Source organism: Canis lupus, chromosome 20 (assembly GCF_011100685.1).
Source record: "Canis lupus familiaris isolate Mischka breed German Shepherd chromosome 20, alternate assembly UU_Cfam_GSD_1.0, whole genome shotgun sequence".
Taxonomy (NCBI): Eukaryota; Metazoa; Chordata; class Mammalia; order Carnivora; family Canidae; genus Canis; species Canis lupus.
This window is the reverse complement of record NC_049241.1, coordinates 50,102,495-50,125,662: the sequence shown is the minus strand read 5'-3', so window position 1 is coordinate 50,125,662 and position 23,168 is coordinate 50,102,495. Positions and strand designations below refer to the sequence as shown.

At 42.8% G+C, this 23,168-nt stretch overlaps 2 protein-coding genes across 10 annotated transcripts in view; one reads left to right on the top strand and one right to left on the bottom strand.

Moving 5' to 3' along the window:
• The window catches only part of LOC611075 (zinc finger protein 709), a 40,805-nt gene that overhangs the window by 15,527 nt on the left and 2,110 nt on the right, over positions 1-23,168 (bottom strand). For both annotated transcript variants that reach the window (XR_005375090.1, XM_038567186.1), the window contains exon 2: positions 20,547-20,749. The gene's annotated coding sequence lies outside the window, so the exon portion shown is untranslated. The remainder of the gene's footprint in view (positions 1-20,546; positions 20,750-23,168) is intronic.
• The window catches only part of LOC100682725 (oleosin-B6-like), a 37,745-nt gene continuing 20,258 nt past the window's right edge, over positions 5,682-23,168 (top strand). Inside the window, exons 1-4 of one of the 8 annotated variants that reach the window (XR_005375092.1) lie at positions 5,743-6,418; positions 17,645-17,712; positions 18,731-18,975; positions 21,990-22,391. The gene's annotated coding sequence lies outside the window, so the exon portion shown is untranslated. Of the gene's footprint in view, positions 6,419-17,644; positions 17,713-18,696; positions 18,976-21,989; positions 22,392-23,168 lie in introns of all 8 variants that reach the window. The other 7 variants (XR_005375094.1, XR_005375091.1, XR_005375093.1 and 4 more) reach the window with 7 other exon arrangements.

Sequence of the window (23,168 nt, the reverse complement as noted above, 5' to 3'; positions counted from 1 at the left end):
AAACAGTATGGAATTGACATAAAAATATATAAATCAGTGGAACAGAACAGAGAATCCAGAAATAAACCCACATTTCATGATCAATTAATTTACAACAAAGGAGACAAACATATACAGTGGGAGAAAGGACAGTCTCTTCAATAAATAGTGCTGGGAAAACCTGACCACTTTCTTATACCATATACAAAACTCAATTCAAAATCGATTGAAGATTTGAGTGTAAGACACGAATCCATAAAATTCCTAGAAGAAATCAGGTGGTAAGCTCCTTGACATCAATCTTGAAGATGGCTTTTTAGATCTAGCAAAAATCAACAAGTAGGTCTATATCAAACTAAAAAGCTTCTGCACACCAAAAGAAATCATCAATAAAATGAAAAGGCAGCCTATTCAATGGGAGAAAATATTCACAAATCCTATCTCTGATAAGGGGTTACATCCAAAATACATAAAAAACTCCTAAAACTCAACACCAAAAAAAAAATCCAATTAAATAAAATGAACAGCGAATCTAAATAGACATTTATACACAGAACACTTACAGATGGGCCAACAGGTATATGAAAAAGTGCTCAATATCAGTAATCATCAGGGAAATGCAAATCAGAACAACAATGAGCTATCAGCTCACACCTGTCAGAATGGCTAGTACCAAAAAGATAAGAAATGAGTTTTGGTGGTGCAGGGAACCCTTATGCACCGTTATTGGGAATGTAAACTGGTGCAGCCACTATGGAAACAGTATGGAGAGTCCTCAAAAAATTAGAAATACAATGACCAAGTGTTCCAAAAGTACCACTTTGGGATATTTATCAGGAAAAAAAAAAAAAAAAAACATGTCCCCTATATTCACTGCATTATTATTTACAATAGCCAAGATATGAAAGCAAGCATTCACCAATGAACAAACTGATATTAATGGAAATAGTCAGCCATAAAAAAGAATAAAATATTGCCCTTTTTTAAAACTTATTTATGATAGTCACAGAGAGAGAGAGAGAGAGAGAGAGGCAGAGACATAGGCAGAGGGAGAAGCAGGCTCCATGCACCGGGAGCCCAACGTGGGATTCAATCCCGGGTCTCCAGGATTGCGCCCTGGGCCAAAGGCAGGCGCTAAACAGCTGCCCACCCAGGGATCCCTATTGCCCATTTTTTGACAGAGAAAATCTTAAACAGCCCAAGGCCAGAATGGAGCCTGATGCAGGGTTTGAGCTCATGACCCTGAGATCATAACCTGAGCCAAAATCAAGAATCAGACATTTAACCAACTAAGCCACCCAGGTGCCCTAAATCTTGCCATTCTTAACACATAAATAGACTTTGAGAATGTTATGCTAAGTGGAGTAAGTCAGAGAGAAAGACAAATATTGTATGATCTCACTTATATGTGGAATCTTTCTTTTTAAAGATTGTATTTATTTATTCATGAGAGACACACACACACACAGAGGCAGAGAAACAGACAGAGGGAGAAGCAGGCTCCATGCAGGGAGCCCAACGTAGGACTCAATCCCGGGCCATCCAGGATCAGGCCCCAGGCCAAAGGCGGCACTAAACCGCGGAGCCACCCTTATATGTGGAATCTAAAAACAAAAACACAGGGGCATCTGGGTGGCACAGTTAGTTAAGCATCCCACTCTTGGTTTCAGCTCCAGTAATAATCTCAGGGTCCTGAGATCAAGACCCACATCAGGCTCCGTGCTTAGGCAGAGTCTGCTTGAGACTCTCCCTCTGCCCCTCCTTCACTGTGCACATGCTCTCTCTAAAATAAATAAATCCAAAAAATAAGAAGAACAAAAGCACAAACTCCTACAGAAAGCAAAATGGTGGTTGCCAGCGGTGAAGGGTGGGGAAAATGAGTGAAAGGAGGTCAAAAGTACAAACTTTCAGTTACAAAATAAATCATAAGTACATAGGATACAACATGGTGAGTAGAGTTCATAATACTGTTACTGAATATTTGAAAGTTGCTGAGAGTGTAGATCTTAAAATTTCTATGGTCAGTAAAGAAATTGTAACTATGTGCAATGAAAGATGTTAACCAGACTTACTGTGAAAATATTTCACAATATATACAAATACCAAGCCATTATGTTGCACTTGAAACTACTGTTACATGCCAATTATATCTCAATAAAAATAAGAAAAATAAAATGGTAAAATTTACAAAAGACATTTAAAATTACAGGAAATTAAAAGACACTATCAAGAAAACCAAAAGCTAGCTCTCTGAAATGATTAATGGAATTGGTAAATGTCTAGTCAAGCTAAGTGAGAAAAGAGGGAAGACAGATTACTAATACCAGAAGGAATGAAAGGTGGTGAAAATGAAAAAACATTTGATAAAACCCAACACACACTTATAAAGAACAAGGTAAGAAGTCTCTCATCACTCCTATTCTTCATTGTCCTGGAAGACCTAGCTCATTCAGTAAGGCAACAAAAGGAAATAAAAGTTATATAGATTGAGAAGCAAAACATAAACCTGTGAGTTACATAGCACATGGTTTTCTATGTAGAATATCTGATCGTATCCCCAACAATTTCAGAGATTGCTCTGAAAATTATTGGGATGCAGAAGTCAACTGCTTTCCTATTGACCCACACAAATGTAGTAAACTGATTTTTGACAAAGAAAATAAACTTATATACACTATATTTTACTACTTAATAGTATTTTTAACTTTTGGTACTTTAAATTTAATTTTAATTTAAACTTTTCTACATAGGAAATCATTCTAAGATTTAATTCTTCAAGCACTAACAGGAATAAAACTGCAACCCATAAAAAATGAAAAATTTCAAATCTCTAAAAGAACAAGGGACATCATAGTTTGTCCTTCTACTATATCTCACACTAGGGATACTATCAGGGATGAATAGCACGCAGCTTTCCATTAAGGGATTGCATTTAAAACCGGAAACCTACTAGGTATTTTAAAGATTTACATAAACTCAAGTAGTTTTTCTTACATCAATTAAAATAGAAATTCATTTGCCTTAAAAATAGTATGACCTTTAAATGTCAAAGTTCTCTGGGGACATGAACATACAAAAACTGATCTAAAAATAAAAATGAGGGGATCCTTGGGTGGCTCAGCGGTTAAGTGCCTGCCTTCCGCCCAGGGCGTGGTTCTGGAGCCCTGGGATGGAGTCCCGCATCGGTCTCCCTGAATGGAGCCTGCTTCTCCCTCTGCCTGTGTCTCTGCCTCTCTCTCTGTCTCTCATGAATGAATAAAATCTTTAAATAAATAAATAAAATAAAAATGAGGGGTGCTCAGCTGGCTCAGTCAGTAGAGCATGTGACTCCTGATCTCAGGGTTATAAGTTCGAGTCCCACGTTGGGTGTAGAGATTTCTTAAAAATCTTTATATTAAAAAATAAAAACAGGGATTCCTGGGTGGCGCAGCGGTTTGGCGCCTGCCTTTGGCCCAGGGCACGATCCTGGAGACCCGGGATCGAATCCCACGTCGGGCTTCCGGTGCATGGAGCCTGCTTCTCCCTCTGCCTGTGTCTCTGCCTCTCTCTCTCTCTCACTGTGTGCCTATCATAAATAAATTAAAAAATTAAAAAATTAAATAAAATAAAATAAAAACAAAAACAAAGGATGTGCCTATTAATTTCCATATGCCCATCTCACAGCTTGAGATTGTTACCTAAAAGGAATAAAAGTTCTGTCCGCTTTCAACATTTTCTTGCCTCACACATTTTTCTCAGTCAAGTTACATTTTCAAAGCCCAAGAAATAAAAAATCTTACCCATTCACACAGGAAATAAAACTGCAAACTACTAAGGAAACTAGGCTGAAGGGCCTGGAATATTCAATAGATAAAAAAAGAATGCCAAGGAAAGAAATGCAAACTTTCAAATCAGCTCAGATAAGCAGCCTGTTTACCCAAGAGTTAAGGAAAACCCACATTCAGAAATTAAACATTTCCAAGCTGGGCTCTGGACACGGCCAGTTGAGATGGCGCCTCCACAGTGGGTCAGGCCCTGGTGAAGGAGGGCGGGTTGGGTCATCTGAACAGCTGCAAAAATGTACTTACTCTGGGAGCCCTGCACACCCTCCTCTCTCCTGGCAGCTTATAGGAACTCCCTCTCCCAAGGTCTCCAGGATTACAAATGAGGAAACTCTCTGGCACACTCAGTTTAAGGTTCTAACTCCATTGAACTCCCCAATTCATAAACATTTTGTCCAGGAGACAGAACTCCAGACTTTTCAGTTTCTCAATAGCCAAATTACACTCGAGTGCACCTATGACATGGATGCAAAACCCAAATGTGTAAAAATATCCAGGGCTGAGAAAACTCCCTTTGCCTTTGCCAGCTCAAAGCTGGCCTGAGCTTGGAGTCCTCGGCCTGTGCTCCCCAGTCACAATGCCTTGGACCACCACTGATAATTTAAAGTATGTAAACACAGTGGGGTTCAAGAATCTGGCATAATCACACAAACCCAGTGTTTACGTGTAGAGAAGGAAAGACAATTTTAAGGAATTTTACTGGTTCAACAAGAAAACCAGCTACTAACAGAAAAGGTGTCAATTATTTCCAAGAAACTGATTTCTAAGCAACTGTGTTGGAATATACCATTTAAAATCACCTGAAAGTAAGGATTTACCTCAGAATATTGCGATACCCACTCAGAAGAAAAAAACGGAAGATTTTTAACAAATGGAAGGTAAATTTTTTCCCCTGAAATTCACCTTTTTAGGAAATACTTCACATACTATCTCCCAAGCTCTAAGTTTCAAGTGACTAAATCTTTTCATAGTGACCACTGCAAGGAGGGGCCGTGATGACAGATCACCCAGGAAAGTTTTAAAGAAGAACCTCCACGCAAAGGACTCCTCACAGGACGTCAGTGTCCAGGAAAGATCCTGGGGGGAGGGTCACAGGATTTCATCACACAGCTCCAGCTGGTTAGTCTCTGCATTCTTCTCATGTAAAATATCCACAAAAATAAACCTTTAAAAAGAGCCATTCATGGCTCTGTGGATAAACGGTAAAACAGTGCGTAATTTGAAATGCATCACGGAGAACAAACGGTTAATAATGATGCTATGAACTGGAGAGGAAAGATGGCGTTTCGGAATGCAGGGAAAGATCTGGAAATTTAGGCATTTGCTGCCAGTCCTATGAAGAGCTGGGCTGGGGGCACAGGGCCGTAGCTTTGAACCCTTCTCTCCAAACGTTTGGAAAAGTGAGGGGAAACCGGGCCCCCCGGGGAGAGAGGGATGGGGGACCCACAGACCACAGCACCGCCCGCGCACGAACCCGGGGGACCGAGGCACGACTGTCCCCTGACGACCCTCCCCGCGGTCATCGCCCGACCCAGGGAGGCGCGGCCGCGCAGAGACGGGGCAGGACACGGGGGCCCCGGCGGCCGGCCGGACCCCGCGCTGCGTGCCGCGCCACCAGCGGCCTCGGGTCCCCAGACTCCAGAGTGCACCGCGGGGAGGCCGGGTCCCGCCACGGCCGGTTCCAGCCGGTCCCACCGGCCCCCGGCCCGACTCCTGGCCCCGCACACTCACCATCGCTCGCTCTCTGGGGTAGCGGGTCGGCCACCATCCGATTGCCGCGGCCGGCGGGGGTCACGGCGCCCGAGGCGGCGGCGGCGCCTCCCGGAGCCTCTCAGGGCGGCGAGAGGTGATGCGCGGCTCCGCGGCCAGCAGCGACGGCACACAGTCCCCGCCGTCCACAGCGCGTCGCCCGCACGTACGGTTCCGGCGGCTCCCCGGATTGGACGGTTCGCGAGGCCCCGCCCCCGCCCGCCTGACTGACAGCGGGCCGGAGGTCACGTCTTTGAGGCGACCTTGCTTGGCCAGTGGGCTGCAACCTGTTCCCGCCCAGGACGACGCTGCCTTGGACCCGAAGGCCGCCAGGCCACTCGCGCAACCGTGACCCTTCGTCACAAACACGGACAAAAGTGACCTCACAGTGCGTCATAATGATGATGGTTCCATTTTGATCTTTGACCATCGTCCCGCAGGGAGTCGTCTGCCCACCGCGACCTCCCAACCCCACTCTTTGTATGGAAAGAGTCTCGCAGTCCTGGGGCACTTAGCTTCGTGGGAGGTGTGAGCCCCACAGTCCTGGACCAGGCCCGAAGCCTCGGGTGCTCGCATGTGAGAAACATTGCGGCAAAAAACCACCCGAAAACCGAAAACCGGTCAGTGTGATTCCCTTGATACTCACCTGTTCAGAGGTCAAAGAAGAAAACTGAAAGAACACTGCTTAGTGAGAAATAATCCACGGTAAAGGTATCAAGGATAAACAGCGTCAGGACGGTGGTCATCTGTGGGGCAGGATGGAGGTGAGCCAGACCGGGGGACGTGAGGAGACTCTCACTACTGCCCAGGTTAGGAATCTTGATGACTCCGAGGACGATTATATTAGCAAATCCTACCGCAAAACATTCGTAAGTTCTTTCCTTAATATATTTGATCTTAAAAACCTTAAGAAACTCTGTTTGAAAAGAACCTAATTTGTATATGTTTGTCCTGTAATGTGGCAATCAGAGTTTCCACTCATGGTTTTGGTGGGAAAATTGGTTAAAAGCCAACTGTCTATTTAGAGAACCGTTGGCATAAACTCATCATCATACCTACTTTTTAAAAAGAAAAAGTGGCATGTATGATACATAAAGATATGGAGTATTTATTAATAGAATAATTAAGCAAAGTGTTTTTGCAATATATATGTATCATATTACCCCTTCTATAACTGTTACGGTCACCTGCAGTGTCAGGTGGGCCCCCATGCTGGGTTTGCTTGACAACACATCCCTTCCAGGAACAAATAAAAAGGTTAATTACTGGGGATCCCTGGGTGTCTCAGCAGTTTAGCGCCTGTCTTCGACCCAGGGCGTGGTCCTGCCATGGTCCTGGAGCCCCGGGATCGAGTCCCACATCGGGCTCCCTGCATTGAGCCTGCTTCTCCCTCTGCCTGTGTCTCTGCCTCTCTCTCTGTGTCTCGCTCATGAATAAATAAAATCTTAAAAAAAAAGAGAAAAGGTTAATTACTTTGATAATACAAGTGTCCAAGGAGGGCAGGCCTCTCAAAAAGGTGGGAAATGCCTTGAAAGACCAAGGAAAGAGGGCAACTGGGTGACTTGGTTTTAGCTCAGGTCTTGATCTCAAAGTCATGGGATCAAACCCCAAGTCGGGCTTTGTACTCAACATACGAGTTTGCTTAAGACTCTCCTCTCTCTGCCCTTCACCTACTCCTCTCTCCCTAAAATAAATAAAAAATAAAATCTTTTTAAAAAGAAAGAGCAAGGAAAGGAGCCTGGCCTAGGTTTTTTCTTGAGCTTCAGGGGTTGTCCAGAGTGAGAGTTTGGGCACAAGGGCAGGGACTTCCCAGGACTGAATCTCTTGCCAGCAACAAATCAATGAGCAGCCAGGCTTTCTTCTCATCTTGTTCAGATGCAGGGAACAAGGAGAAGAAAGAAGAATGAGGCTTTTAAAGTTATTATCCAACTAACATTAAAAACCAGAGACCTCTGGTTTATCATCTAGCATGTAAGGAACCTAGAGGTGACATTCCCATCCTCACCAGAAAAAAGCCAACAAAACCAACACCACAGAACTGTGAAAACATTAATATCATGGCAAACTGCTGTGTCCAGAATTGGAAAGAGAGACAGAAATATAGCCATTTTTAACATATGCCCACATTATTCTCTTTAACAAGACCTGTCCTTAAAATAATCTGTTTTACAAGAGACTGACTGGGATTTTACCAGAACCTACCTGACGTAGCAGGTGTGGGGGACAGGGGGATGAAATAGCCAACTGGGGGCTACGAAATAGCTGAGTCCTAGTTATCCTTCCTACCTGACCTAAGTTGAGAGTGGGGGAAATTTAGAAACACTTGAGGTTGAGATACTTTTTGTTTTTGTTTTTCCTAGCTCCTGAGAGCAAACACATGGTGTGCTTCCCAACACTGGTTCTCCAACCCTCGGACATTAAGGATGAGGGTGGCCTACAATTCTATTTAATTCTAATATGAAATACATCATATTCCACAGTTTAATGGCTCAGTCCCACAAAACTGCCCCCATGTCGGATGCCAGCCACAAAAGGAGGGGGGTTGCTACTACCTACATTTCTGGATGGCCAACTACAAATTCAAAGGTTCCCGGGACACCTGGGTGGCTCAGCAGTTGAGTGTCTGCCCTCAGCTCAGGGTGTGATCCCAGAGTTCTGGATTGAGTCCCGCATTGGGCTCCCTCTTAGGAGCCTGCTTCTCCCTCTGCCTATGTCTCTGCCTCTCTCTCTGTGTCTCTCATGAATAAATAATTTTTTTAAAAAAATTCAAAGGTTCCCTGGATCATGTTTGTTAATTTGACAGAGGCACTATTAGAACTAATAAAAAGCTCTTATTATTGATTTATTTTTTTTAATTTTATTTATTTATGATAGTCACAGAGAGAGAGAGAGAGGCAGAGACACAGGCAGAGGGAGAAGCAGGCTCCATGCACTGGGAGCTCGATGTGGGATTCGATCCCGGGTCTCCAGGATCGCGCCCTGGGCCAAAGGCAGGCGCTAAACCACTGCGCCACCCAGGGATCCCTTATTATTGATTTATTATAAAAGATACAAATCAGAAATAGCCAAATGGAAGGGGCTTATTGGGCAAAGTATGTGGGGGGTGATAGGGAACTTCCATGCCTTCTCCAGACACAACACACTTCCAGCACTTTGATATCTTAGGATCTCTGAATCGCAAAGCTTATGGGTTTTTATGAAGTTTCTGTACATAGGCATGAATGACTAAATCATTGGCAGTTGACAGATAACTCAATCTCCAGCTCCTTCCTTCCCACTCCCCAAAGGCTGGGGACTGGACTGAAAGTTCTAAACTTCCAATCCAAGGTTGGTCTTCCTGGCAACTAACTACCATCTTAAAGCTATCTAGGGGCCAGCAAACAATTGCCTCATTAGAACATAAAATGCTCCTGTCACTCTTATCATTCAGAAAGTCCAAGTGCTGTATTTAGGAAATCTCAACTTAGAACCATGACAAACACCAAATATCTTCCCTATTATACCAAAGAAGGTCACAGCCCAAGGACACATACTCATTAAAATACTAAGTCCAAATCATATGACACAGAATACTTCCTCTCTGCCCAAAATATTCCACTACATCAGGAAGACTCCTGTTTGGAATAACCAGAAGAACTGTATATTTCATAACTTATTTAAGAAACCTCCATAAACCCTAAAGACAACATGGGTGACAAAAACAAGGACACCTGAGAATATTTTAGCCTCTGACAGCCAAAACAGATAGTAAACACAGCTTAAACCCTACTCAGATAAACATGAACCCTTACCCTAAAGCCCTATTTACCTCGGTTCCTTTTCCAAAGTCCATCATGTCTAGCATTAAACAAAAAGTTAAAAGGCATACAGAAAGACTTAAAAAACACATTTTCAGGGATCCCTGGGTGGCGCAGCGGTTTGGCGCCTGCCTTTGGCCCAGGGCGTGATCCTGGAGACCCGGGATCGAATCCCACATCGGGCTCCCGGTGCATGGAGCCTGCTTCTCCCTCTGCCTGTGTCTCTGCGCCTCTCTCTCTGTGACTATCATAAATAAATAAAAATTAAAAAAAAAAACACATTTTCAGGAAATAGGACAAGCAAAAGAACCTGGTTCCCACATAGCAATATGTTGCAATGATTGGACCGTAAATGTAAAGCAGCCATGATTAATGCTAAGTGCTCTACAGCAATAGTGGATAAAATGCAAGAACAGATAAGTAATGTAAGAAGTAGAAACTCTAAGAATCAGAAGGAAAATGCAAGAAATAAAAAACCCAAAAGAATAGAACAGAAATGAATTCCTCTGGGGGGCTCATTGATAAAGTGGAAATGTGTGAGGAATCCATGAGCTCCTTGATACTGAAATAAAATTAAAAAGACCAGAAATCCAAGAACTTTGGGACAATTACAGAAGATATACACATAATGAAAATATATGAAGAAGAAAGGAGCAAATAAGTGAGGCAATAATGGACGAGATTTTCCCCAAAATTAATAATAGACACCAAACTACAGATATAGGAAACTCAAAAATCACCAATCAAGATTTAAAAAACAAGGGATGCCTGGATGGCTCAGTGGTCGAGTGTCTGCCTTTGGGTCAGGGCATGATCCTGGGATCAAGTCCTGCATCAGGCTCTGAGCAGGGAGCCTGCTTCTCCTTCTGCCTATGTCTCTGCCTCTCTGTGTCTCTCATGAATAAATAATTAAATCTGAAAAGAGAGAAAAAGAAAGAAACAAGGGGAAATAATTGAAATCCATGCAGCACAGCATTCAAACACAGCAGAATACACATTCTTCTCAAGTGCATGTGAAATGTTCACCAAAATAGGCCATATTCTGGGACATAAAACACAGCTTAAAAAATTTAAGGAAAAGAAATTATACAAAATATGTTTCCAGAGCACAATAGTATTAATCTAGAAATCAATAATAGAAAGATAGTTGGAAACCCCCCAAATACTTTGAGATTAAACAACACACTTCAGGGCAGCCCCAGTAGCTCAGCGGTTTACTGCTGCAGCCTTCAGCCCAGGGCCTGATCCTGGAGACCCGGGGTTGAGTCCCATGTCAGGCTCCCTATATGGAGCCTGTTTCTCCCTCTGCCTGTGTCTCTGCCTCTCTCTCTCTCATGAATAAGTGAAATTTTAAAAAATAAAAATAAAAAATAAACACACTTCTAAATTATGTATAGGTCAATAAGAGAATGATGTCATGGAGAAGGTGGAATAAAACTTTCCTACTAACATCTCCTCACATTGCACCGATTTTGACAACCACACAAGGATGAAAATATCTCTTGGAGAATTCAGTGGAGAATTTCTGGCACACAACTAGAGCAAAAAAACTGAGAGCAGACAGACTTGCAGATAGTAAGAGGAACAGTTCCATTTTACCTGCATCACCCCTCCCTCAAAGCAACACACCTCATCATTGAAACCCCTTCCTGAGTGTCCCTCAGTTTGGCCTGAGATTCCTTCCATAGAGAAAGTGAGAGCAAAGTGACTGAGCACCTGGCTTCCCCAGTGGTGTAGGACCCTGCACAAGAAGTTCATTGCTTTCTTCTCTAAGAATATGGAAGGGATCAGGATGGATGAGTGGCTGGAAGACTGATACTGGCAAATCTGCAGGACTCATACCATCCAGGGCTTAGAAATTTTAAAAAGGGCTGCAGATCCTACTGTCTCTACAAACACCATCAGGAGGCCTACTCACCAGCTGCTGGGACATTTCCAACTGGCTTATGGGTGTGCCTGATGCTCCATATGCTTCAACCCCCACCTTGTGGTCCGGCTCCCTGCATGCTCTGAGATGATGAGCACAGATGTCTGAGGCAGATGTCTTCCAAACATGTACATTCAACTAGTTTGACTTGGTGGAATTGGGAGAAGACACAGACACTTGAGTATTTCAGGGGACAACCTTAGGGAGAAAAATGAGAAGCTCTAAGCATCCAGGCTGGCTTTGAAAGACCGAGAGAAGGCATATAGCCTCAAGAATTTCTCCCAAAGAGGCAAAAGAGGCATGATGTGGGTGTATCCATAGAAAAAATCTGAGACAGCCTCAGAATATCTAGTTGGGCTGAATAGAGAGGGCGTTTCTCTCCCAAACTCAGTCAGTAAATACTGTGAGTGCCGTTTCTTCAAATGTAAAGACAGCAATACAAAACTTCAAGAAACACAAAACAACAAGGAAAAATGATACCACAAAGGAACACAATAATTTTTCAGTAACCAATCCCACAGAAATGAAGATCTACAGGAGGTGGGGGGGTATGGAGTAAATGGATGACAGGCATTAAGGAGAGCACATGATGAGATGAGCACTGGGTGTTATACTATATTTTGGCAAACTGAATTTAAATTTAAAAAAAAAAGAAAAGAATGGAGATCTACAAATTGTCCAGACACAGAGCTCATAATAACAGTTAGAAGAAAAATCAATGAAATCCATGAGAGCACAGATGTCAATTCAATGAAATTAGGAAAACAATACAAGAGCAAAATGGAGTTCAACAGATAAAAATCATAAAGAAACAAATTCTGGAGCTGAAGAATACAATGACTGAAATAAGATATGCAGTAGATAACTTCGAGAGCTAATTTGGTTAAGCAGAAGAAAGAATCTGTGAGATTCTAGACAGATCATTTGAAATTACAGAGTTAGAGGAATAAAAATAAAAAGAGTTAAAAGAAATGAAGAGAGCTTATAAGACTGATGGGATACCATCAAGTGAAATATCATATGCAATATGGAAGTCCTGAAAGGAAAAGAGAGAAAGAGAGGGGTAGAAAGCTTATTTAAAGAAATAATGGCTGGGATCCCACTCAAGATGGTAGAGTAGGAGGATCCTGAGTTCACCTCTTCCATAAACATGCCGAGGCTGCAACTACATGGAGAGCAAGTATATACTCTCTGAGAAAAACCTGAGGACTAGCAGAACAGCACTTCCACAACTAAAGCTATAAAGAAAAAGCTACATCAAGATAGGTACAAGAGGTTGAGATGTAGTCCCCCTGGTGTGGGGACCCACAACTGGGAAAATTATCACAGGCACAAATGCCCACCTTGAGGAGGAAAGGGTTCAAGCCCCATATCAGGCACCCTCCACTCTGGGGAGGGGCACCAGGAATATGAGCCTCCTTCATGTCTGGCTTTGAAAATCAGTAGGTCTTGGGGTGCCTGGGTGGCTCAGTGGTTCAGTGGTTGAGCGTCTGCCTTTGGCTCAGGGCGTGATCCTGGGGTCCTGGGATGTCCCCAAGTCCCACATTGGGCTACCTGCAGGGGCCTGCTTCTCCCTCTGCCTGTGTCTCTGCCTCTCTCTGTGTGTGTCTCTCATGAATAAATAAATAAAATCTTTAAAACAAAAAGGATGCCTGGGTGGCTCAGTGGTTGAGTGTCTGCCTTTGGCTCAGGGCATGATCCCAGGGTCTTCCCACAAGCATGCCTGCATCAGTCATGGCCCATCCACAACAGAAGGGCATGGGCAGCCCGCACAGGTAACACTACTGAAGAGTCTGGTTCTGATAACTAGAACAAAAAAAATAGGGTAATTGCACTCCTGGACCCTAGAAGATGCCTTCTACATAGGATCATTCCTTCAACAGCAGGAGACAGCTGATCTACCTAATATATAGAAACAAACACAGAGAGCCAGGCAAAATAAGAAGATAGAAGAAGTTCTAAATGAAAGAACAAGACAAAATCCCAGGAAAAGAAATAAGTGAAATGGAGATAATCTACCTGATAAAAAGTTCAAAGTAATGGTCAAATACTCACCAAACTCAGGAGAAGAATATATGAACACAGTGAGATCTTTAACAAAGAGAATATATTAAAAATGAACCAATCAATGCTGAAGAATACAAACAGGAAATGAAAAATACATGAGGGAATTGACAGCAGATTAAAGGATGCAAAAAAACAGATCAACAATGTGGAAGACAGGTTAGTGAAAATCATCCAAACTGAACAGCAAAAAGGAGAAAGAATAATAGAAATGAGGATATTTTGAGGGACCTCTGAGACAACATCGAACATGCTAACATTCACATTACAGGGAACCCAGAAGGAGAAGAGATGGAAAGGGGCAAAAAAAAAAAAAACCATATTGGAAGAAATAATGGCTGAAAACTTCCCTATCCTGGGGAAGAAAACAGACATTAAGGTCTAGAAAGCACACAGAGCCCTAAACAAGATGAACCCACAGAAGCCCACAGAAAGACACATATTAAGACATCAAAAATTAAAAAGAAAAAAAATCTTAAAAGCAGTAATAGAAAAGCAACTAGTTACAGGAACATCTGGGTGGCTCAGTGGTTGAGTATCTGGTTTTGGCTCAGGTCGTGATCCCAGAGTCCTGGGATCAAATCCTGCATCAGACTCCTCACAGGGAGCCTGCTTCTGCTTCTGCCTGTGTATCTGCCTCTCTCTCTCTCTCTCTCATGGATAAATTTTTTTAAATCTTAAAAAAAAAAAACAAAGGGCAACTAGTTACATATAAGGGAACACCCATAAGACCATAGGCTGATTTTTCAGCAGAAACTCAGGCCAGGGCAGCCCAGCTGGCTCAGTGGTTTAGTGCCGCCTTCAGCCCAGGGCCTGATCCTGGAGACCTGGGATCAAGTCCCACGTTGGGCTCCCTGCATGGAGCCTGTTTCTCCCTCTGCTAGTGTCTCTGCCTCTCTCTCTCTCTCTCTCTCTCTGTCTCTCATGAATAAATAAATAAAATCTTAAGAAAAAAAAAAAAAGAAAGAAACTTAGCAGGCCAGAAGAAAGTGGCATTATATGTTCAGAGTGCTAAAAGGAAAATAAAAACCCTATAAGCAAGAATATTCTACACAGGAAGATTATCATTCATAATTAAAGGAAAGATAAAAAGTTTTGCAGACAAAAGTTAATAGCCCTCTAAACTGGTATTACAAAATGATAAAGGAACTTCTTTTAGTTATGGCCTTTTCGTGCCCACTTACACTTAAAAAATTACAAAAGAAAAAATCTAACTGGTAAAAGCAAACATAAAGATAGTGGATTAACCACTTAATGGTTCACTAATATCCTTCACTAATATGAAGGATAAGAAACAAAAGTATTAATATCAAATGTATCTACAATAATTATTTAAAGGATACACAAAATAAAAAGATGTAAAATGTGACATCAAATACATAAAACATAAAGGGAGGGGGAACATAGTGCCTTTAGAATGGGCTTGAATTTAAGTTAACATCAAAAATAGACTTCTATATACCCAGGGTGTTATATATAACTCTCATGGTAACCACAAAACAAAACCTATAATAGATATACAAAAAATTAGGAGAAAGGAATCCAAGAATAACAGTAAAGGAGTTATCAAATTACAAAGGAAAAAAGCAAGAGAATAAAGGAACAGATAAGAACTATAAAAACAACCAGAAAACAATAAATGAAATGGTAATAGGTATGTACCCATCAACAATTACTCTAAGGGTCCTTGGGTGGTTGCGTTGGTTAAGTGTCTGCCTTTGGCTCAGGTCATGATCCCAGGGTCCTGAGATCAAGTCCAATATTGGCCTCCCTGCTCAGTGGGAAGCCTGCTTCTCCCTTTCCCTCTACTTCTCTCTCTCTGTTTCTCATTAATGAATAAAACAACAATTACTCTAAATATAAATGAACTAAATGTTCCAATAAAAAAACACAGGTTGGTTGAATGAATTAAAAAAAAAAAAAGCCCCGGGGATCCCCAGGTGCCTCAGAGGTTTAGCACCTGCCTTTGGCCCAGGGTGCGATCCTGGAGTCCCGGGATCGAGTCCCATGTCGGGCTCCCGACATGGAGCCTGCTTCTCCCTCCTCCTGTGTCTCTGCCTGCCTGCCTGCCTCTCTCTCTCTCTCTCTCTCTCCCCGTCTACCATAAATAAATAAAAATAAATAAATCTTAAAAAAAAAAAGCCCCATCTATATGCTGCCTGCAAGAGATTTACTTTAGACCTTAAGCCACATAAAAATTTAAAGTGAAAGCATGGAAAAAGATATTCTATGCAAATGGAAATGAAACAAATGCTAAGGTAGCAATAAATAGATCTTTCTAAAAAATCAAATCTTTAAACAAAAAGTTGGTTTGACCAGTTTCATACTTCCACATTTTTTTCATGTTGCTAATTAGCATCCATTCATTTATCCTTGAAGAACTTCCTTTTTTTGTGTTTAAAGATTTTATTTATTTACTCATGAGAGACACAAGGAGAGAGAGAGAGAGAGAGGCAGAGACACAGGCAGAGGGAGAAGCAAGCTCCATTCCATGCAGGGAGCCTGACATGGGACTTGATCCTAGGTCTCCAGGACCACACCCTGGGCCGAAGGCAGTGCTAAACTGATGAGCCACCCTGGCTGCCCTTACTCTTTTTTTTTTTTTTTTTTTTTTAAGATTTAATAAAATCCTCCTATGTCAGGTCTACTGGTGATTAAACTCCCTCAATAATTGTTTGTCTGGGAAAGTCTTTATTTTTCCTTCATTTCTAAAGGACAGCTTTATTAGAAAAAGCATTCTTGGTTGACTGTGTTTTTCTTTCAGCACTTTGAATATAGCATCCAATTCTGTTCTGGCTTGTAAGTAAGGTTTCTGCTGAGTAATCCATTGATAATCTAGCTGGGATTCCTTTGTATGTGATGTGTCACTTTCTTCTTGCTACTTTCAAAACTCTGTCTTTGATTTTTGATGATTTGATTATAATGTGTTTATGAAGTCTTCTTTGGGTTGACTCTGGTGCCATTTGACTTCATTTCCTTGGGTCTATATCTCCAACCACTATTTCGGTTTTCTCGCTTTATTTAAGTATAGATGTGTTAATTAGCTTGATTGAGGTAATCATTTCATAACGTATGTATCATCACATTAAATAGGTGCAAATTTTATTTGCCAATTATGTCATAATAAAGCTAGGAAAAGAGAAGCTGTCACAAAAATAGAAGTATATTATTTTGCTATTTTTAAAAAAATATTTTATTTATTTATTCATGAGAGACACAGAGAGAGAGAGAAGCAGAAAACATAGGCAGAGGGAGAAGCAGGCTCTCTGCAGGGAGCCCAACGTGGAACTCGATCCCAGATCCTGGGATCATGCCCTGAGCCAAAGGCAGATGCTCAACTGCTGAGCCACCCAGGCTGTCCAATTTTGCTATTTTTAACGCAATTAATAGAACTGGAAGCAATTTTTGTAATGCAATATTCTGTTTCCATGACAATTATCATCAAGGGAACAGAATCTCAGATGGGAGCTTCTCTGATTCTTATTTAAAAATTGTGTAAGTTGCAGCTTAATTGTTCATTTTTCCTACTATCTTTCTAATTTATCAAAAAGTTTTAAAATAATATCACTGACTGATGTTTGTTAGTTTGAGATGTCTTGGTTATGTTTGGGTCCCACGTTTTATCAAGGATGTCCCAGTTAAGTGATAAAAAGCAGCAAATCTCACTGAGCTCCATCACATACGAATGTAGTGATGTCATCCAAAAAGATTTTAAAAAAACAAACCAACCTCTCTACTGTAGTTCACTCAGCCAAGGAGATCCCCAAGGAGCCAAGGGAGAGATGTGAGAGGGGTGACCTCTTCCAGAGCAATGGCGCCCAGCATGGCACTGAGGAGAGGGGAGGCCACCCCTTCCTGCAGTGGGATGTGCCAGAGGACTCAGGTGTGGTTCCACTATGTCTCAAGGAGGTCCCAGTAGTTGTGCTGAGCTCATGGGCTGCTATTTCCAGGACCCAAAGTATAATGTGTAACCAGATGGAAGGTCACATGCTCAGGGCCTGGGAGAACCTCTACTTTCAGGAAAGCCCAGTACCTAGTGCTGCGCAGTAGTGTCAAGGCTCCTGGGGGTACCCAGTAAAGGTGAATCGTGTCCCCCAAGGTGAAGGCAACTGTGCTGTGAGGCTGTGGAGACAGGCACTGAACAGAACAGACCCCACCAAATCTATGATGGCAGGATATTTACCAGGTGCCGACTGGGTTGTCAGTAATTCCAGTAATCTTGGGGACTGGGAAGAGGGGCTTGTTTGGTGTGACCACAACCTCATAATTGTGGCAATCCACTCTGAGGTGTCATCCATTCTTTCCAGGTTTAAGAACAGGCTGACCTTGGCTGTTAAAAGGAGAAGCTCTGGTGATAATCACTTCTTCCTAATAGGTATGGTACAATAGTTTTCAATCGTGGAAAGCCAGGTTTCATTTAACTGGGTCTGATTATAGTAATTTAGCTGGGGGGGGGGGTGCTGGGGAAGGTTGGGGTATTTTCAAGAAATTTTGGAAGTGCCAAAGATTTCATTTAAAATTTTAATTCACGATTCATTGGTTCAGAACTTCTTTGTGTGGTGTAGGATATTTCAGGACAGTGTATTATGACCATGGGGAATTTAGGCCAGACAATAGTTTTCTGATGATTAGGGCAAGTCATACCCCTTTGCCTCCTGTTTTATATTGAGTAACTCCCCAAAGATGATCGAGGTATCTTGCTAAAACTTAGTGGGGGTCCCCAGGTATAACTCCAAGTTGAACGCTAGTATTGATTATTGGCATGAAGATTCCTAAATTAATACATTACAGTGGATGGCAAGATTAACTCAGAACCTATATTGTAGAACCTATATTGTAGAACCACAAAGGCCAGGCAGTGTACTTTTATCCTTTTCTTTGTATAAATTCTTTTACTCTATGTTGGGTTTCCAATTGGTCAAATTTTAGACCTTGGTTTCAATACTTTTTCTTTTGCTTCCTTCTCAGTCTTGGTTTTTTCCATCACTGGATGTACTTCAGGGGAGGAGGTGTCCTCTCTAACCCAGTATTGATACATTTCTTTCCTTCAGGGTCTCAAAACAGCGCCATCAGGGTTAGGAGCTTCCCCCATGACAACTGATTGCTCCATAGGGTTCAAGGATCCTGGACTTAAGTCACATTTGAACTAATTCCTTTGCTGTGCCACAGGGGGACCATGAATGTCATCCCCTAAACTGGAGGCTGAGGCTCTTTGCTGTAGTAGAGGCAGGGGTAGCAACAGAGGGACCTAAGGGTCCTGGTGAGCCCTCTGGGGCCAGGGGTCTGGACTCAGCCCACCACCTGCTAGCTGCCTCTCACTCTCTCTTCTCTTTCTCTGATTAAATGGCTGCTCTCTCAGGAGTGACCACCTGATGGACCCCTCTCTTGCACAGGGTATAGTCCTCACCCCCAGGTGTGTCAGAGAAAACCAGCAAAGACATCAACCCAGGACCACTCTGAGAAGAGCTCCAGTCCTACCCTCATCACACTCCTACTCCCACATGCCTAGGAATTCTAAGTGCCAACTCTGGAGGCTGAACACAGAACTGAGGCTTGGGAGGGTCACCAGTGTGACACGGGGCAGCAAAGGTCACACCAGTAGCCCCCTACTACATGCTGCCATCAGGCATCAGAGCAGGTGAGCAAATCAGAGCAAGAGAAGTAGACCTACAGGTGGTGATCACATCTAGACATGCTGCTCATGGAGCCAATTATTATGGCCACCTGCAGATGGATATATGGTTCCCACGTTAAGAATGACACCCATGTGGCACATATGCACACAGACAAACACACTCTGACAGAGTAGGGGAAAGCTTAGGACCAACATAATAGATCTCTGGGGGAAGGAAGGGTGAGCCTCTCAAACAGCTCTGAAATGGCTTCAGAAAGCAAGGAGAGGGAGCCATCTGGTTGGGCTTTCGCTGTGGTTGGGGGGTTAGGCTGAAGCAGAAATTCTGCACACAGGCAGGGGTTTGTGTTTGAATCTGAAGTCAGTGCCAGAGGAAGGAGCTTGCAGACTTTCTTATCAGCCTTCCAGGCTGGGGGCACAGTTCAGAGGCAGAGGGCAGGCTTAAACTGTGAGCAAACAGCCAAAAATGTGAGTCCAACTGCTCATTACAAGGATAAACACAGATAAGAAAAAAATGCCTTTGCAATGGTTTTTATATAAGAAAATCATAACAGAAGTTTCAAGAAACGATCAACACTGTGTTTGAGGGGGGCTGGGATAACCATGCAGGAGGGGACTAGGATATGTGGCCAGCAAGTTTCTTAGCTTAGACTTTCCTACCTAACAGATTTATTTAAAATAGAGAAGTTTATATATACCATAATTTACTATTTCCTTTTTCTTTACCTATAACACTTGTACACTGGAAACTATTCTAAGATTGAATTTCTTTCAACACTAACATTTACAAAAGTGTACACCATACAAAAAAACATTTTCAAATCCCCAAGTAAAAGAACACATGGCATTGTAAGCAGACAGCTATGAGTCTCCAGCAAAAGAAAGAGAAGACACAGTTTTAATGACATGAAACAAATGATCTTAGGCCCCTCACTATCCTCTGTGATCTATGCTTTACCAGCCGTACTTGCCCTAGGACACCTCTGGCTGAACTTCTAGGAGGTGTTACAACAAAGAAATCCAAAGACTTCAGCAGTTAAGGGTTTTAAGGCAAGAGAAGGAATGCAAAAACTAACAGTCTCTACCCGGCCAGGAAATAGCCTGAGTTGGAGGCAATAAATCAATGGTAAAACCAGTGCTGTTTCAAAAGTAGACTGACCTCATGCACATTTCTGAGTTGTTTTCACAGGATTCAAACTGTGCCCCATAGCATTAATGAGGGTAAAAGGGTCACCAGCAAGACCCCCTCTGAACCCCACTGCCTTCCTCAGAGGAAGGTTAACTTTATCTTTTAAGGCAAACAAGAGGAAGAGCTCCAGGGGCCTACAGAATTTGCGATTGACACCTGGGCAGCTGGACCATGGAGTGTCCAACAATTACCTCTACTTCATTATAATGTTAAAATCTCCACCCAAGGGGCACCTGGGTGGCTCAGTCCCTTAAGCGACCAACTCTTATGTTCAGCTCAGGTCTTGATTTCAGGCCTAAGTTCAAGCCCTGCTTTGGGCTCCATGCTGGGTGTGGAGCCTATTTAAAAAAAAAAAAAAATTAAGAAACCACCCAGAAGGAGCACAAACCTCATTACCGTACACTGTATGTACAATCGTGTTTCCTTAGGACACATGTGCAGCCTTCAGGCACCTGGGTGGCTCGGTTGGTTAAGCAGTGGACTCTTGGTTTAAGCTTCAGTGATGATCTCAGGGTCCTGAGATGGAGTCCTGCATTGGGCTCAGTGGGGAATCTGCTGGAGGATTCTCTCCTTGCATTCGTGCCCCCGTCTCTAAAACAAATAAATAAATCTTTTAAAAAGAGAGAGAGAGAGAGAGAGAGAGAGAGACGCATCCGAAACCTTATTCCCACCTCTCCATATGAGGAAAGAATTACCCTTTCTGGATATACATCCTAATGCTAAAAAAAGGAACCCACTCACCCCTGCTCCAGTAGTCAAGGCTTTGGAAATTATTCCCTGTGATCTCCTTATTTACCACAAATAGTTTCCCTTGTGTGATAACTCCCCCTGGCGCAGTCTCTACTGTAACTCACCAAGGAGCAAATTCCCATTAGTTCAGTTATAGCATCACTGATGAGAAAGTTAAAGGTAAGCTGAGGGCAAAACATGAGCTGACACCCCGAAACCACCCCCCTTAAGGCGAGATATACATATCACATTCCTCAGGCACTAAAACTGCCTAAGAACAAAGGCAGGGGAAAAATAAATGGTCAGCTGATAAAGATCGCAGTCAAGTAGGACCCAAAACACCAGTCTAGTTTGTAATTATCTTAATGATTTACCAGAAAAACACAATCTTAATGATAGGCTACCAGGAACCTATAGACTCAATTACCTGAAGCCCTAATATCACCTTCACCTCCATAGGATAGAAAACCCTATATGATCAGTCATTCCTCACAATCAAATGCAGCACTCTGCCCATGGGTCCTGTCCCTGTGCCTTTTTGTTATAAAACGTCCCAAGAATTCTTTCTTGACCGTCGTGCTTGACAATCTCCCATCAACAGTTTGTCCTTTGCCTAACCCACACTTAGGATATTTCCAGGAATAAGTAGCATTTTCTAATGCTTTTAGGAGTTTGAGTGTAGCTCCTTCAATGCATTGGATTTTAAAAGATTTACAGAAGCTTTGGGCCATTTTCCTCCCATCAATTAAAATAGGAATTCCAGGGACACCTGGGTGGCTCAGCAGTTAAGTGCCTGTCTTTGGCTCAGGGCCTGATCCTGGAGTCTCAGGATCGAGTCCCGCATCAGGCTCCCTGAATGGAGCCTGCTTCTCCCTCTGCCTATGTCTCTGCCTCTTCCTCTCTCTCATGAATAAATAAATTTAAAAATCTTAATTAAAAAAAATAGGAATTCCATTGCTCTAGCCTGTTGAATGTCAATGTTCTCTAGGGACACATACAAACAAAAACTGATCCAAAATGAAAAATGACCTGAGAGCTTAACCATGTTCATTTTACATCTTGAAGTTCACCCAACATATCACTGATTCTACTCGGTTTCCAGAATTTTCTAGCTTTCCTCACACCTTATCGTCAATCAACTTACAGTTTAGGAACCCAAGTACTGGGGGGAACCAGAGCCAAAGGGCTGCCCTCATCAATCAATAAAGAATTCAAAGGAAAGAAACCCTGGACGCAGCACAGATGAGCAGCCTGCTTCCGGAACCCAGGACAGAAGAAAAGCCACATTCAGAAGGTTCCACATTCTAGACTCTCCTGGTGGAGACTGAAGTCCTGGAGTGGCTCAGTCCCTGGTGAAGGAGGGTAGGGACCTGAGCAGTCACAGGAATGACCTCTGGGATCCCCACACACCCTCCCCTCCCTGGAGCATGATGGATCTGCTCCCTCCCTCCCTCAGGCTCCCGGTCTAATGCGTGAGGAAATTCTCAGCAGGATTCAATTCAAGGTAACCAAAAAACCCAACCCAACACCCCCCCCCCCCCCCCCGCCAGTCACTGACCCTAATCCAGGACACAGAACTTGACTTTCCCAGACTTTCTCAATGTAAACAGTTTACAGTCTGAATACACCTACACTGTGGATACAAAATTCCAATGTATGTTTAGAGCCCTTCCATCCCCAGCTTTCCAGGGCTCTGTACTTTCAGTGTAAAGGGCTCCTTCTCAGGTGTGTGTGTGAGTAGGTAAGATACCTGTAGGGGAAGTCCCACAGAAAGAACTTGGCCTTGAAGTACTTCGCAGTCTCCAAATGGGGGCCTTTAGAGATACTGAGTGCATACCTCTGACCCCACTAGAGTTGCTCTACACCACCACTGATATTTTAAGTAACACAAACTCCGTGTATGAACAATCCAACAAAATCCCTCAAACCTGGGGGGCCTATGTGGCTCCTCAGTTGAGCTGCTGACTCTTGATTATGTCTAGGGTCATGATCTCAGGTCATGAGATTGAGCACCCCCCCCAATCTGGCTCTGCATTTAGCGGGGGCCTGCTTGTCCCTCACCCTTTGCTCCTCCCCTTCTCTCTCTCTCTCTCAAATAAATAAATAAATAAGTAAAATCTTAAAAAAAAAAAATCAATCCCAGCGATTATGTAAAAGGAAGGAAGACAACTGTATTTTTTAACAAGAAAACACAAGTATCTCTTGTTTTCAGAAAATGATGTTAATTATTATTTGTATGCCAGGAAACTGTTTTATAAACAATCACACTTGAACACTCTGG